The following is a 15028-nucleotide window of genomic DNA, read 5'->3' as shown; positions in this document are numbered from 1 at the left end:
CCCCGTTTCAGGGATGAATCAGGGCCAATTCTATGCCTGAATTTGGCCCTGAAACGGAGCCAAAGACGCACAGTGCAGTGCGCTCCGCAGCCACCCCGGAGATATGGGAAGCCAGTCACATTCTCCCACTATGCGAATTAGATGTGGGGAAACGCGCATCTAATTCACATAGGTGTGAACCCGGGCTTAGTCCCTATCGCACATAATTACATGCACACACATACTAGGGACAATTTAAACAGGAGACCATTAACCTAATTTTTTGTTCTTGGAGTGTAGAAGAAAGCTTGAGTACCCAGAGGAAACCCACTTAAGCACAGGAAGAACATGCAAACTCCATGCAAATGGTGTCTTGCCCAGGATTTAAAGTGGAAGTAAACTTCCATCTCTGATTTGTACCTACAGGTAAGCCTATAATAAAGCTTACCTAAAAGTATTGTAAATATCTCCTAAACATGCACCATTTAGGCAATACAGGTACTCACTTAATGACCGGATTCCGTTCCAGCGACCAGGTCGTTAAACTAATCGGTCGTTAAACCACAAGTAATCAATATTTTAAGTATTCCTAACTACTGTACTGTACTGTATTCTGAAAAAAAAAAAGTCTAAACAGAAAACTCCAATGCAATAATGTTTTACTTTGCAGAAGTACAGAACACAAAAATATAAACAAAAATTCTGTACTGTACTGTACAGGATACATAGAGTGTATCATACAGTGCCCAAAAAGTAAATGTCTACTGTACAGTAGAAATTTAGAGTAACATTATTGTAATCAAATCCTTCAAAGGGTGATAGTGCTTCAGGGTCATCAGTGTCATCACTGAAATTTAAATTACCAGCAGAGTCATCAATATCATCATTAGAGTTACCAGCAGGGTCATCGGTGTCATTATTGGAGTTACCAGCAGGGTCATCACTGTCATTATTGGAGTTACCAGAAGGGTTATCAGGAGTTGTAGATGAGGGAGAAGACGACAAGGAAATTATAGAACTGGTAGGGGTAGCTTGCAAGAAGAATTCTGTTAAGGTGCTCTGCTTTGTCATTTTCTTTTTTTCGTCATAAATTTCATGAAAACATCGCATAAGTTCCTTCATCTGCCCTTCTACTTTAGAGAACCTTTCAACATTTGGGTCCATACTCTCTAATTGTAATAAAGCTGCATTCACTTTTGAAAACATGTCAGCTAACCCCCTAACTGTGAACTTCTTTTGTACTTCTTCCATTGTTTCCTCCTTTTCTTCCACTTCCTGTTCTTATGCTGCTGTGCTTCCAACTCTATTAAATATTCCTTACTTAGCTCTCCCTCAACAAATTCCACTAATTCTTTAATATCGGTCACTTCGATATCTAGGTCAAGGATGTTAGCATACCTCCTAACTTTTTGAGATGGGAATGAGGGACACCTATTAGTAAAAGTATGTAGGCATAAGACACACCCCCTACCACGCCCCCTTAAAGGAGATTTTAGGTGCTTTTTTTACCACCACTATTCCTTTATACTGGCTTTTGAAACTTATAAATGCAGCAAATTAGAATTTGGATGCAATGTTTAGCACTAAGAAACACTTTTTTAAAGATAAATAGTGCATTTTATATACGACTATAAAGATCAGACCAAAATGAGGCACAAATGAGGAGGAAAGAGGGACAGAGGGACTGCAGATGTGTTAGCAAGTTGCACACTTTTTTTGATTAATGCCGCGTACACACGAGCGGACTTTACGACAGACTTTGCCCGGCGGGTGGGATTTCGTCGGACAATTCGATCGTGTGTGGGCTCCAGCGGACTTTGTTTGCTCAAAAGTTGGACAGACTTAGATTTAAAACATGTTTTAAATCTATCCGACGGACTCGAGTCCGGTCGAAAAGTCCGCTCGTCTGTATGCTAGTTCGACGGACAAAAAGCCATGCTAGGGCAGCTATTGGCTACTGGCTATGAACTTCCTTATTTTAGTCCAGTCGTACGTCATCACATACGAATTCGACGGACTTTGGTTGATTGTGTGTAGGCAAGTCCGTTCATTCAGAAAGTCCATCGTAAAGTCCGTCAAAAAGTCCACCGGGCAAAGTCTGCCGTAAAGTCCGCTCGTGTGTACGCGGCATTATAACTTCAACATCTGTTTCATCAAACTCGTCGCTATTATTCACAAAACGCTTTAAGCATTTTTTGCATGTACCCTGCATACACTTTTCTGTTACTCGCTCCCAAGCTAATGCTATGTTTTTTATGCAGTGTAAAATGTTGTAAGCTTTCCAAAAATCACAAAGGGTAACTTCATCATGTTCAGTTGCTGCTACAGCTTTGGAAAAGGTGTTGTGCAAATAGTAGGCCTTGAATGTTGCTATTGCACCCTGATCCATGGGTTGCAGGATAGCAGTTGTGTTTTTAGGCAGATACACTACCTTTACGTCTGAATGTAGGTCATCAAGATGCTGGGGGTGGCCTGGGGCATTGTCAAGCAGGAGAATAATTTTAAAGGGAAAACCCTTTTGCTGACAATGACGCTTGACCGAGGGTATGAAACAGTTGGTGAACCAGTCATCAAATAAAGCTTGTGTCATCCATGCTTTGTTATTTGCACGATAATAAACAAGCAGTGTGTGCTTACTAACCTGCTTCAATGCATGTGGGTTCTGTGAACGATAGACGAGGAAAGGCTTTACCTTGAACCCAGCAACATTTCCTCCCAACAACAATGTGACCCTATCTTTAAAAGCCTTAAAACCGGACATTGTTTTATCTTCTTTGTGTACATGGGACCTTTCAGGGAATTTTTTCCCAAAAGAGTCCAGTTTCATCCACGTTAAAGATCTGCTCTAGGCAGTAGCCAGCTTTTTTGATTATTTTATCAAACTCCACCACAAATTTTTCAGTTGCTTCCACATCTGCACTTGCAGCCTCCCCACTGATACTCCGATTATGGAGGTTGAATCTCCCACAAAACCTTTAAAACCATCCATGGCTTGCCGTAAATGTTTTGGTCAAATCTTCTTTGTTCATTTTCAAATTCTCAAAAATACTGCATGCTTTTGTCTGAATCTGACTCTCACTGGCATTCTTTTTTCTATTTAATCGTCAATCCATACCTCCAGAAATTTCTCCATTTCATGAATGAGGCCTTTCTCCTGCTTTTTATTATGGCTTGATATCCTATTGATGCTTTCACTGCCTTTTTCGCTCTTCGGGGGTCGAGGAGAGCTGGTCGTAAGCCAGAGTGGTCATTAAACAGGTAAGTTGTTAAATGAGGGGTATCTGTATGTGAATGCGCCCTGTGCCGCAAACGTCGGCTCCCCCACTCATGCATGGGAGTGACGTCATCGCGGCCCCGGCCAGTCACACAGCCCGAGTCCGCAGACCCGAAAGGAAGATGGGTGGAGATGGAAGCAGCCTCCAATGGTGACATCACAACTCTGGAATGTTTTGTTTTCAGGTAAGTTTCACATAATGTGCTAGTATGCTATGCCTTTACCTTGCAGGTAAGAGAAAAAACCTCGCCCAGTGGTTTACAAATGCTTTAGGATCTAAAACAGTTAAAAACAATAACATGGAAAAATTCCAAATTAGGTTCCAAAACAAATACACAAATAAACAATAATGCAAATTATTGTGTTTGGAAGGATAATTATTAAAGCTAATAAATTAGGCAAACATTTGTAGTCTAAATAAAAATAAAACACACATGGATAAAAAAAACAATGAAGAAAGCAGAAAAAGGAAAAAATAAAAAAGATAAATAAAGGAAATTTAAAAATAGAAAAAAGGAAGTAAAAAATAGAGTAAAATAAGTAAAGGTTAAAAATAAGCCTGTTTAACCTGAAACATGTTGCGTACCAGTATCCTTGAAATGCTTTTAAATGGATAAAAATAAATATAATTTTTATTTAACTATAATATGCCCCGATGATAATCCTCTTCTTCCTCTTGCCTCTTTCTCACCCCTCTGTTGTTCTTCTTACACTATCTAACCCCCCCCCCCCCCCATTCCTCTAAAAATCCCAGACATCCCTCCTTTCCACCATCTCGCCATTCCTATCCCCCGACCTTACACCCCCTCTTAGTCCCTATCATCCTTACTTCTTGAACCTTCCCTTCTTATACTCCTGACCACCCCCCTCTTCGAAAGACACGCACATACATTATTTACTATTGTCCACACTCAATTCTCAGTAAACACTAACCCAGTTTAAGCCCTTGTTCACACTAAACATGTCTTTGAAATGGTGCAAGTTCATCAGAATTAGCATCGCACCGATTGGGACACTCCTACTGCTGGCAATAGGCTCCAATTTGACATTTGATTTGACCAGTCAAATCGCGCCGATGTGAACGAGGGCTAAAACTCAGAGACCAACATGAACATTATAAGGATCCATTGTATGGGAGAATTAATAAAATGTTTAGGAGACAAACTTTATCTCAACTTTGTCTTAATATGAGTGCAGCCAAACAGCTTTAACAATTTATTTTATAAACTGTGTGGAAATAATGAAGGCTAGAAGCTAATTGGTTGCTGTGGGCAAAGGCACCAGAACGGCTCTGTTTCCACTACTGCGACTTGTTTTGCGACTTGACACATGTCAAGTCGCATGACAAGTCAAAACCCATGTATTTCAATGGTCCCCGTTCTAATTAGTGCGACTCAAGTCGCAGCGTCTCCAAAAAAGGTTCTTGCACTACTTTGTTCCGTCTTCGGTGCGACTTGTTCTCCATAGAAAGGTATTAAGTTGCAATGCAGTCGCATGTACATGTCTGACACCGCGACTTTGTTGCGACTTCCACGGAAGTCTATGGAAGCACATGATCTCTGCTCCTCCCAAATACATCACTTCCTATATTGATGTACGTGAGTGTGGAAGACAGGAAGGGGAAGTAACTAAGCAGGATAAGGAATTACATCACTCTGGCTAAATCGCAGAACATCAAAGTCCTTTTTAAAGTCGCATCAAATCGCAACATAAATCGCATTGTAAAGTTGCAGTGTAAATCGCGCAACTTTGGGGACGCACTAGTGGAAACATAGCCTTAATGTGTTTCTTGTCTGTAACAACTTCTATACAAAATTCTTGGAAAAGAAAAAAGAATAAATAGAAATGGAAAATGAAAATAGATAAACGGGAAGAAATAATAGAAAACTAAATTAAGAAAAATAAAGAAAAAGAAGAAAAGGGAAAAGGGGAAAACCTTGTCCACGATGAAACGTGTTACGCATCAGTGTCCTTGAAATGCATTTAAATGAATATAAACAAATAGAAGTTTTATCTCATAATTGAATTGAAAATGGGTAGATCATTGTTGTATTCATAGGCTGTATATGTTGGAAAGCACGGATCATGCACTCCCTCCCTATTCTGGTGAATAAAGTAAATGCAGGCAAGTTGTCTAACACTGTAGACATGTTCGTTAAGAATGGCAACACCCTTACATCTGACACAATTTCAATTTATAAATAACACATTGTAACACTTTAATACATTTTTTTCCCCTTATGAACGCTTGCAAGTGTTTCACCTGTTGCATGATGTTCCCAAAAAAAGAGAAGCGTGGGAAGAACCAGCTGACAGAGTATGCGGAGAACACCTGATATTTATGTACTATGAAAAGGACATATTGGTGTATTTGCTTCCTTTTGTTTTCCCCTATTAGGTCGATACTCAGAGCACATTGTAAGAGGATGTTAATCTTTCTTGCTTTACAAAATAAGAAAGCAAGGAAGTGAGATATAAGTTCCCAATTCCCTCTTCTCTTCATTGTGGTTAGGAATGGCGTACATAAGAGTCACATCACAAGCATGACCAAAATCTAATTTCATAATGTCATCATTACTGTATAAAAAAAAAAAAATTAACATTGAATATAGATTTATCAGCTGATAGAAAGAGTAATTATTTATATATACAGAGATAGAACGTTCAATTTCTGTGCCATCAAATGCAGCCACTGTACCCCATTAAATGCAGCCACTGTGCCCATCTAATGCAGTCACTGTGCCCCATCTAATGCAGCCACTGTGCCCCATCAAATGCAGCCACTGTGGCCCATCAAATGCAGCCACTGTGCCCCATCAAATGCAGCCACTGTGCCCCATCAAATGCAGCCACTGTGCCCCATCAAATGCAGCCACTGTGCCCATCAAATGCAGCCACTATTCCCCATCAAATGCAGCCACTGTGCCCATCAAATGCAGTCACTATGCCTATCAATTGGAGCCACTGTGCCCATCATATGCAGCCACTGTACCCCATCAAATGCAGCCACTATGCCCATCAAATGCAGCCACTGTGCCCCATCAAATGCAGCCACTGTGCCTATCAATTAGAGCCACTGTGCCCCATCATATGCAGCCAGTGTGCCCATCATATGCAACCACTGTGCCCATCAAATGCGGCCACTGTGCCCATCAAATGCGGCCACTGTGCCCATCATATGCAGCCACTGTGCCCCATCAAATGCAGCCACTGTGCCCATCAAATGCAGCCACTGTGCCCCATCAAATACAGCCAATGTGCCCCATCATATGCAGCCACTGTGCCCATCATATGCAGCCACTGTGCCCCATCAAATGCAGCCACTGTGCCCATCAAATGCAGCCACTCTGCCCCATCAAATGCAGCCACTGTGCCCCATCAAATACAGCCACTGTGCCCCATCAAATGCAGCCACTGTGTCCAACAAATGCAGCCACTGTGCCCATCAAATGCAGCCACTGTGCCCCATCAAATACAGCCACTGTGCCCCATCAAATGCAGCCACTGTGCCCCATCAAATACAGCCACTGTGCCCCATCAAATGCAGCCACTGTGTCCAACAAATGCAGCCACTGTGTCCATCAAATGCAGCCACTGTGTCCATCAAATGCAGCCACTGTGCCCATCAAATGCAGCCACTGTGCCCATCATATGCAGCCACTGTGCCCATCATATGCAGCCTCACTGTGCCCCCAAGCCCGCTGTCTGACCAGCACTTACCCCATCTTAGTGGCGGGTCAGGCAGCACGTGACGGCAGCGAGCTGTGGGACGGGCAGTGGGTCAGGCGATGGCTCCTGTGTCTTCCATACTTTCTATGTGTCTCTTCTTCCCTTCTGCTAGGCGTCCAATAGGATCACCTGTGCCTTCAGCTAATCAGATGATGGGTATTAGACCTGCGCTTCCTGATTGGCGGAGAGGCGGTTCAGTGTTAGAAAAGAAAATATTAATTTGCTTTTCTAACACACCTGGGTGGGCTCCGAGCGCAATGCTCTGCGCTCCGAGTCCACCTTTTTTTAAACCTATTAGAACCTATGGCTCTAATCAGGTGCTTAAAAAAAACCCAGCCGCTGTAATTCAGGCGCCCGGCGTCCGAAAAGGGATCGGATACCTGAATAGGGGGTGGTCCCAGCGGCCATTGATAGAGCATGACAGAGGGGGCAGCGCCCGTGCGCCCTTTATGGATGGGCCGCCCTGATATATATATATATATATATTTTTTTAGTTTCACAGAAAACTCTCCAAGTACAAAGCACAAAAAAATGATAATCAACTGTTTTAACTTCCAAAGTTAAGACCTGTTTTTGTCACATACATTTGCAAGACGTAAAGCCAAACTGCTGTGTCGTGGCATCTTTGTAAAGTGTGGTTCCTAACTCAAGACTCAATCTAAAGTTCCTAAGTATAGGACATATATAGCAATGCTATATAGCAATTAGAGGTTACTAGGAGGCAGGTCCATCTTCTTTAAGGGCACATAACCGGCACACTAAACTGAAGCCGTTTAGTGTGTAGGCCACAGCCGCTAAAGTTCCATGCATCAGGGGGTGGTGTGATGCACATTTTTCTTTTTTTAGTGTGAACTTTAATTTAAGTGCACAAAGGGATACTTCATCATTCATGTCTTCATGTCATTGCACTGTTCTTGCTGAGCAGTGACATGCAGGGTCATCCATAGAGATGTGATATTATGCAAACATCTACGACTAAGCCCATGGGTGGGTGAAATGCGTTAGTGGGGCTTGGCTTGGGAGTAGGCAAAGCTGAAGAATTTCTGTCACATTTGAACCTGTGTGGCTTTCCAGTGTGCACTTTCATCTTTTCTTTCTTTACATTATGAAATCATCTTGCATAATATTGCGCAGCCCTGGAATGTAGTGAAACACTGTGTCCTGGTTTAAACATAAGACACAGAAAACTATTGGTTTCTGTGCGTCATTGACGTTACCTGCATTTTTCCAAAAAACAACTTTTGCACCTAATGTGAACGGACCTTAGTCTAGGTTCACACTGAATGTGGCTTTGAAATCCTGCGACTTCACTTGAAATCGCACAATTTCAAATCCGCATGTCATTGCAACTTCAGGTGCGACTTGGCTGACATCTGTGCGACCTTATGCACAAATGTCTATGCAAGTCGCCCCTGAAATTGCCAAAAGTAGTATAGGAACTGTTTTTCTTAAATCGGTGCGGCACCACAAAGTAGGCGTTGCACCGATTTGAAGGGTTCCATTGCCGATAATAGGGTGCGACTTGTCATGCGATTTGACCTGTCAAATCGCATGACATGTCACACCAGTGTTTACAGTGGCTCAAAGTACAGGCACACACCAGAAACCCAACTTCATTTAAAACAGCTGAAGACTCCCGATGTGTATATCCACCAATACCAGTCCAAGTCAGATAGCTTTGAATTTGGGACCACATGTAGGGAGGATGTTTTCAGAAACAAGGCTGGTTCATCTCATTACATGCTCGGTTCTAAATGGACACAGTTCAGCTATCAATTTTCCTATTGAGTCCAGTTTAGTAAGGAGAAGTGATTGTGATGTAACAAGGCGACATGCTAAACATTATTAAAGGGTAGTAAAAAGAGTGCAGAGAAGGTCAGAAGGGGCTCATGGCTACCTATTGCAAGGAAATTTGCTTTGTATGCTTCTGCTTTAAAAAAGAACTTTTCTTGAATCTTTTCTTGAAACTTTTTTTCTTGAATCTTGGTGTATTTCTTGTGCATTTCTTCCAGATCTGTGCAGTAATCCAGTGTGAAACTTTTTCTCTATGCAGAAGCTTCCTGTAATATAGGCCCGTCACTGTTGCTGTCTATCCTTGTGCAGGGTGAATAATCTTGTATGCGCTCCTCTTGTGATTTTCTGCAGGCAGCTTGTAATAGGTGGGCCTGCTAAGTCCATCAGCTCTTCTCTCTGCAGGGGCTATTTACAGTACAGTGATGATGTCACCACTACTTTTACAGGGCAATAACTGGGTTTGCAAAGGCATTTTGTAGATTTGTAGTAGATTTGGTCTGGCGGTTTGATCCCAGGTTCTGATCTCTTAGTGGAGCAAGCAGCCAGGAAAAGGATTTTTTCAGCCAGATGCATTAAATCTCACTCAATCCTCAGACAGTAATCAGGCAGATAGTGTCTTTTTTTTGGTGTTTTGTATTGTTTTGTAGAACTGGGATAGGATTTAGGAAACGCTTTCGGATGCCCAGAACTAAAGAACTTGAATGATGACACTATCTTGAAGTAAACCATTCTGCTTCTTGCCCGATCACTGCCGTGATCGATTGATTGAAGCTCAGGCCGAGTGGGCCTGGGTCCTTTCTGACACATGCCGATGGTTCAGCGTTGTCGCAGTTTCTGTTTATCTCAGTTTTTAGGAAGTGCTTATTGTCTGCGGGGTTTAGTCCTACGGACTTCGCTTCCCGATCTTTCTGGATTGGGGCCAGGCCTGGACTGGGACCAAAAAATAGGCCTGGGCATTTTAGACTGAGCAGCCAATTTTTCCATGGACCGGGGGGGGGGGGGGGGGTGATTTTAGTCCTCCGCGCTGTAATGTGCAAGAACACTGATATAAATATAAAGGAGACTGCACTGTAATGATTAAAGCGCCCCTTTACAGTATATTACAGTGTCCCTGCAATCATGCCCCCCCCCTTTTATTCTCCACTCACTGTGCAGATCTCCAGCTCCTCCGCCCCCTGCTTCCTTACATCAGAGTTCGCACAGAGGTCCCTTACATCAGAGTCCGCACAGAGGTCCCTTACATCAGAGTCCGCACAGAGGTCCCTTACATCAGAGTCCGCACAGAGGTCCCTTACATCAGAGTCCGCACAGAGGTCCCTTACATCAGAGTCCGCACAGAGGTCCCTTACATCAGAGTCCGCACAGAGGTCCCTTACATCAGAGTCCGCACAGAGGTCCCTTACATCAGAGTCCGCACAGAGGTCCCTTACATCAGAGTCCGCACAGAGGTCCCTTACATCAGAGTCCGCACAGAGGTCCCTTACATCAGAGTCCGCACAGAGGTCCCTTACATCAGAGTCCGCACAGAGGTCCCTTACATCAGAGTCCGCACAGAGGTCCCTTACATCAGAGTCCGCACAGAGGTCCCTTACATCAGAGTCCGCACAGAGGTCCCTTACATCAGAGTCCGCACAGAGCCCCCTTACATCAGAGTCCGCACAGAGCCCCCTTACATCAGAGTCCGCACAGAGCCCCCTTACATCAGAGTCCGCACTGAGCCCCCACTTACACTAAGGGGGAGCTCTGTGGACTCTAATGTAAAGGGGAACACTGATTTAAGGGGGTCTCTGCTCACCAAAGCCCCTTTCTTGTATCAGAGTCCACAGAACACCCCTTAAATTTGTTTTATATAGACATTGGAAGGCAGAGCTTACTCACCCCAGGATGAGGCTCAGGAGCAGGCTGCCTGCAGCTTTTAAATCTTCCTTCCTTCACATCTCCCCCGGGATGTGTGGGCGGGGCAGACGCAGGGAGTGTAGGCGGGGCAGACACAGGGGGTGTGGGCGGAGCAGACAGAGTAGAGGGGCGGGAAGAGGAGGAGCAGTGGAACTGTCAGCGTTGGCTGAGCTGTGTGTGAGAGAGGCACACAGCTCAGCCGCTCAGCCAATCAGCCGCTATTGTAGTTGCGCCGGAGCCCAGAGATGACACAGGCATGGCCGCATAGCGGTGGGTGAGCGGTGGCCGCGACCTGTGTTAACCCTGTCCAGGCCGCGGGCGCCACTTACCTCCCGCTGTGCGGCCTGATCATCAACAGGCTATGGAGCGGGAGGCCCCGGCCCACCGGGCAAATGCCAGGTCTGCCCTATGGCCTGATTGGGGCTGCCACGGAGGCTGCTAGATGGGCACTGGGTGATCAGGTTTTGCAGCGCATTGGGCGATTCAATTTATATGTTCGTCCTCATCTCGTATTGCTTGTTGTTCCATTTTCCCTGTGCTCCTGTCTGCGTTGTTATGGTCAAATCTTTGTTTGTCGCTGTCTGTTGTACGTTCTGGCCGTTATGTGTTGCTTGTGATACGTACAATTTTATGTTTTTCAGGCAGAGAATGTTTGGTGTGGATACTCGGTCACTCCTACGTATTTTGGGGTGCCAAGAGGGCTGCAGTCAGACCAGAGGGCAGGCAGTTGGGGTTTCCATGGAGTACAGCCAGTGTGAGGTGGATCGGTGTCCCGGGCATGCTGTGGTCCTGGATGTTGACGGAGGTCCATCATTATGCCATATTGGATCGGCCCCCGAACATATTACTTTTGCATGTTGGGGGTAATGATCTCGGGCCCTGGGCGACATGGGAATTGATCTGGGACATTAAACTGGATATCCTGCGCTTGAGATCATTTTTCCCTGACACCATTTTGGTTTGGTCAGACATTGTGGCCAGATCCCTCTGGTGCCTGGCCCACTCCATGGATAAGCTCAATAAGGCTCGGATAAAAGTAAACAGGGAAGTGGCAACATCTTTTGTCAGGAACGGCGGCCTGACGGTGCACCATCTGGAGTTGGAAGGGGATAACTGGATCTATTTGCGGGGGGATAGGGTTCACCTGAACGCCATCGGCATAGATATGTGGTTCCTGAGTTTACAGGAGGGTATTCAGAGGGCTTTTCGTCTGTGGCGGGCTGCCCAAGCCTGAGGTGTCACACTTGGGCGTCGGTAGCAGGGGTTTCAGGCTTTTGAAGGTGGGCATGATCAAAATTGTCTGTGGACAATGATGGGTTGGGCCCATCTTTGGTATGGGTACCTTCCTGTAGATGTGACATCAGTATGGCGATATCAGTATTGGGGCTGTATCGGGTGGTAATGTAGTAACTAATTATCCTCGAGTTGGTGTAAGTGTGGCTGGGGGCCATGGTAAGGAACTTGGTGTTTGATACAGCCGATTCCGTAGACCATGCTTGCCTCCAAATACCTGGATTTAAGAGAGTCACTATTATACATTAGCGGGTAAAGTTTATCTTTCTTGGAATGTAATAAAAGATATATTTGTTGAATTGTGTTTTGTTAATAAAAAGGCTGCTATGGCCGCTTAAAATCCATTCTAGGTGGTCGTGTCTTAGTTACATAAGGTGGGTAAGGCGGGAAGCATGGTTTGGTCTTGGCAGCCATAAATCAGCAATAAGTCAGTCAAGGGTGAACAGGGGCGCTGTTGTGCTCTACAAGTTTGCTCTACAAGTTTGGCTGTTGTTTTTTTGTTTTTTCCTTTTGCTGAGATGTCACACAACTTTACTGCACCTCAAGACTGTCATCACTAAGTCAGACACTGCCTCAGGACTGCTGGCCCTCATTGGATACAATCCCATGTTGGGTGGGGGTATACTTTATTGTTCATTTATACCTTTCCTTAACATGGCTGAAGTGAGGATTATTACCTGGAATGTGAGGGGGCTGGCCATACCTCTGAAAAGAACAATGGTAAATTCTTTTATATCCAGCCATATTTGGCTTACAAGAGACACATTTAGTGAAGGACTCGGTGTGCTGTCTGAGATATGCATGGATCGGAAGTGCTTACCACTCCACTCCATTCATACCTCCTTTTCTGGGGGGGGGGGGGGGAGTAAACTGGTACACAGAGCTTTAACCTTTTAAGAACTGCAATGTTTAATAGATGAGGAGGGTCGTTATACGTGTAGCGATGTGGACTACAGTCATAGTATTGTGCAATTCCCCGTCATTCTTCACCTATAGACATATCCCTTTAGTGCTGGGCACCAGTGACTGTCATCACATCTGTGAGCCCAAACCCCGTGGGATTAGTATTCTTTCAGACCAGTGTTTCCTTTGTGTGACATGACATCTGCACCACACATCCCAGGGATCCTTGCTACAACCTAAAGAGACTCCTGGGAGGAACTATAAAAGAGTCCAGAGATCCTGGGCCTTGCTGTGCGCACATCTCCCTGTGTTGGGAGAGAGGCTGCGGCCTACCACGCAGTGGTTCCAACCCGGTCCCGGAGGGCCTAAACCTGCTTGCTGTTCGTCGTACATCCACGCGGCACCCACCCAGCAGATCTACATTACGGTCGCCCGTATCCAACAGCTGTGGGTCATCGCTGGTCACTTCGCTGAAGGACGTCTCTCCCAGGATCACTGTCTGCAAGGTGTAAGCTGGTCTGAACACTGTGTACAAAAACCTTTACCTTGGGAACACTTTACTACAATACTGTTTGGAACATTATACATAGACACCTTTACTTTAAAAAAAACTAAAAATACCTATGCATTTTTAGTGCTTTTTGCATTTTGCAGATTTGCAAATCTGCAGAATGCAAAAAGCACTAAAAATGCATAGGTGTAAATCAGGCCTTATGCCCTGTACACACGGTCGGACATTGATCGGACATTCCGACAACAAAATCCTAGGATTTTTTCAAACGGATTTTGGCTCAAACTTGTCTTGCATACACACGGTCACACAAAGTTGTCGGAAAATCAGATTATTCTGAAAGCGGTGACGTAAAACACGTACGTCGGGACTATAAACGGGGCAGTAGCCAATAGCTTTCGTTTCCTAATTTATTCTGAGCATGCGTGGCACTTTGTGCGTCGGATTTGTGTACACACGATCAGAATTTCCGACAACGAATTTTGTTGTCGGAAAATTTTATAGCAAGCTCTCAAACTTTGTGTGTTGGAAATTCCTATGGAAAATGTGTGATGGAGCCCACACACGGTTGGAATTTCTGACAACAAGGTCCTATCACACATTTTCCATCGGAAAATCCGACCGTGTGTACAGGGCATTAGTCTGTCTGAATTCAGTACTTACCACAAGTCATCTTTGCTTAGTAGCATCTCCAGCTTGAACTTCCACAGCTGGCTTTTGTTATTGATGAGCTTTGTGATTGCAAACCTCACATCTAAGCAACTTGCCATCCTTCACCAACTTGGATGCTGACTTGCCAGCTTGTATTATTCTTTTTAGTGCTTGGGCCCACAACCTGTTGGTTATGTGTTAAGATGAGGCACTGTGATTTTGAAGAATGTATGTTTTACCTTTTACTTGCATAGGTGAATGACATACATATGTCAGAACAGAATTATAGGAGAGAGCAGAGAAAAAGAGGAAAAAAAATCATTCTTGTGCAGAACATACAAGCATAAATACAGTGCCTTGAAAAAGTATTCATACCCTTGAAATGTTCCACATTTTGTCATGTTACAACCAAAAACCTAAATGTATTTTATTGGAATTTTATGTGATGGCCCAACACAAAGTGGCACATAATTGTGAAGTGGAAGGAAAATGATAAATGGTTTTCAACATTTTTTACAAACAAATATCTAAAAAGTGTGGCATGCTTTTATATTCAGCCCCCTTTACTCTGATATCCCTAACTAAAATCTAGTGGAACCAATTGCCTTCAGAAGTCACCTAATTAGTAAAAATAGAGTCCACCTGTGTGTAATGTAATCTCAGCATAAATACAGCTGTTCTGTGAAGCCCTCAGAAGTTTGTTAGAGAACCTTGGTGAACAAAGAGCATCATGAAGGCCAAGGAACACACCAGACAGGTCAGGGATAAAGTTGTGGAGAAGTTTAAAGCAGCGTTATGTACATGTGCATCGCTCCAAGGCATTTTCTCTTACCCTGCTGCTCCAAAAAGCCTCTATCCAATGTGCAGGGTGCGAGCCCTGTGTGCAAACAGATACTTAGAAGAAAAGAAGCCTGGACGGCCACACTCCTGTGCAAATTCTTTATTGAAGTGCCAGATACAAAGGTGAACTACAGGTATCAGCTTACATGTTTTACACC

Source organism: Aquarana catesbeiana, linkage group LG03, assembly GCF_042186555.1.
Source record: "Aquarana catesbeiana isolate 2022-GZ linkage group LG03, ASM4218655v1, whole genome shotgun sequence".
Lineage (NCBI taxonomy): Eukaryota > Metazoa > Chordata > Amphibia > Anura > Ranidae > Aquarana > Aquarana catesbeiana.
The sequence above is the reverse complement of the archived record's forward strand: the minus strand, read 5'-3'. Positions refer to the sequence as shown.